This window comes from Atta cephalotes, assembly GCF_000143395.1.
Source record: "Atta cephalotes unplaced genomic scaffold scaffold00016, whole genome shotgun sequence".
Classification (NCBI taxonomy): Eukaryota; Metazoa; Arthropoda; class Insecta; order Hymenoptera; family Formicidae; genus Atta; species Atta cephalotes.
Genome location: NW_012130080.1, coordinates 2,658,563 through 2,661,856, shown reverse-complemented (window position 1 = coordinate 2,661,856; position 3,294 = coordinate 2,658,563).

The window sequence follows — 3,294 nt, the reverse complement described above, 5'->3', positions numbered from 1 at the left end:
TTTTAGTTTGTTGTGTGTGTGTGTGTGTGTGTGTGTGTGTGTGTGTGTGTGTGTGTGTGTGTATGAGACTCCTGTATATGAGAATAAAATGAGAAATCAGGCAAAGTAACGCAATTGTTGGAGCATAAAATATAAATGTTAATCAATGCAGAAAATTGATTGCATATATTTCATAAAAATGCGAGAAGTGATCAATTTTTTGCATTGATTAACATTTATGTTTAATCATGCTCCAACAATTGCGTTATACTTTCATTTGCCTGATTTCTCAGGATTTTTAATTAAAAATAATATTAAACAATATATTATAGGACCGTATATGCGTGATAACACAAACATACAACATAGAAATCAAAGTTTTAAACGATCTAGATCTTAAATGCTTGTATGATTCTTATGTGAATTTATATACTATGTATGTAATTCCTAGAAATGCGCGCTGAAATGATTTTTCGGTCTTGAAAACTCTATTAAACTATCGCAGTAATATCACAAGTTAAATTTGTAAAAATTTTTGATGCTTATTCGCATCTTTGAAATCTTAATAATGTTGAATAACATATTAAAATCTGTAAATAATTAATTCTTATTGCAAAAAATATTACTTCGGTCGAATCCGTGCGAGCGTCCTTTAGACTACCAAGGCAATAGAATGCAAAAGATCTGGGTTCGTCTCACGGCCGAAATAATATTTTTTTACAATAAGAATTAATTATTTACAAGTTTTAATATGTTATTCAATATTATTAGGATCGTTTCAAAGATGCGAATAAGCATAAAAAATTTGTTAAATTGCTAGTCAATTAAAGTTACAATTAAGTAGTTAATTAAATTGCTAGTCAAAATAGTATATAAATTCACACAAAAATCATACAAGCATTTAAGATCTAACTAAACTGATTAAGGCTTTGATTTCTATAGTTTATGTTAAAATAATATTGTTATGTTAAAATAATATTGTTGATAAAATATCATTTTTTCAATGTATCTATCATGCAAGATTTATAATAACTTATTAAAAAAATATGCATAGAAATCCGATGTCTAATAATAAGAGTCATAGACGACGGTGGAGTCTTAAGTGAAAAATTGACCTTTCATAATCGGTTATTCTCCTTATATTTGACTATATAATTGATCAATTTTCTATGACTTAAGATTCCACGATCATCTACGATTTCTATATATCCCGCATTAAATTGAAATGCAGTTGTTACAATAACATAAAAACCTAATGCAATTCGTCTCCTTATAATATCTAAGCAAAGTGTGAAGAAATAATTTCGATAGCTTTATAAAGCTAACAGAATCAAATCAGTAGAATCAAATTGGACCTATCGGAATTTTTAGTATTCACTTTGTATCATATTATATTATACCATTATAATAATTTTGTACTGTTGCCATTTAGAAAAAAATCATAGTACAAATTTAATTCTATTGATTTCTGATATTATTTTTCTCTTTTTTTTTCTTTTATTTTACATTAATCCTGCCAGCTTAATATTAAGCTGTCACGATTTTTTCCGAAATGGCACAGTACAAAATTATCATTAATAGTTAGCAATTTAGTACAAAATGAGTACTAAAATTCCGATAAGTCCGATTTGATTCTGCTGATTTAGATATGCTAGCTTTATAGCTAATTTCCACCCTTAAAATACAACACAAACTGTACAATATATCGTAGTACAATATACCGTAGTATTTCACAACCCTTTTCTCACCTATTCCGTAACCACTTCTTTTTCTACATAATAATTGTCTTTTAAAAGTAATTCTTTTTACAAAATCGCAATACAATAAAAAATTTAAATAGGCGTAATCATCGAGTAGCTCGAAATGTAATTTACTTTCCTTTTAATCAATAACGATGAAGTGATGACTTTTAAATCATTTTTTCTTGTAAATTGTTGCAGTCATTTGATATTTTATGCTTTATGTCAGAAGTTTACGGTTCATAATAAAATCTAATTGTATATAAGCGTAATTTAATTAACTATGTAAGGTGAATGAAAAAAGGTAAAAGGGATGAATGATTTATTTTTAGACGTCGTCGACGGTTTATTAGCATCGCAATACTCGGCGGCGATGGTGGTGGTCGAAAGCACTGCTTATAAACGACTGCGGATAGACAGCAGATCAGTTCGATGTTAGTTTAGTGAAAAGATTCGATCGTACATTCGTGAACAGCGTATATAAGGTGGGTGTTAGAAGAGAAAATGAAGAGAATTAAATCGAAAAACAATCCAGCTGTCGAAATGACCGATCATTGAATTAAGCAGAATATTCTAATAAAATACATTTTGCTTGATTCTTTTCGTGCCTGTGACATAACATAGTGGGATTGCAGGATGTATCAATTTTCTCAGTCCACAAAGGATTTAGAGTCTTAGTGCTTTAAAGTAATAGTAAACCCGTTTAATGATTACACATATTATTTATTGCGATTGTAGAAAAAAGTAATATATTTAATTTCGAAACGACTTTCGAGCGTGAAAAATTTGTCATCAAGTTTTAGGGAGAGGAAAGAATGTGATTTTTTTCTTCAAACCAGTTTATTCTTTATCGATTTTTTTCATTTTTTGTCTCTATCCTTTATGCACAATATTTTCTTTATGCACAAAATTTGAGAAGTTTGAATTGCCAATCGAGAAGATAACAGATAGTTGAAATCCTCCGATTATTATTTTTAACACTTTAATTACCGCCCAGATTTTTGGTCTTTGATATCACACTATTATTTTGTATCTCTTTTATAAAAATAAGTGTAAATTGTGACCTAAAATTTGATATCTTTTAAAATATTTGTGGATTTAAAATATTTGATCTAAATGCATAAAAAAAGATACACGCTGCATTGAAGAGATATATATATCATCTTGCGCCGTGTATATACATACATATTTATCTTTTGCCATGAATTCGTAATAAATGTTTATACAATATAATTTTAAGCCAAATTTTCTGCTGAATTAATAGGCCTTTTCAAAATTCCTTTTCAAATATGTACTATGTAAAGTATTCTCAGTTTAGATACAAATACTAGCAAATAAGAAATGTGATATATGTATTCAAAATGTTATCTGCAATCTAAATAATTTATACAGGGTGTGTCTAATTGGAATCTCAATCTGATGAAAATTGATCCAGTTTTGAAAAAGAGTTTTCAATCTTTAAAAATGTATGTGCGGTGTGTGTGTGTGTGTGTGTGTGTGTGTGTGTGTGTGTGTATATGTGTAGTGTGTGTGAGAGAGAGAGAGAGAGAGAGAGAGAGAGAGAGAGAGAGAGAGA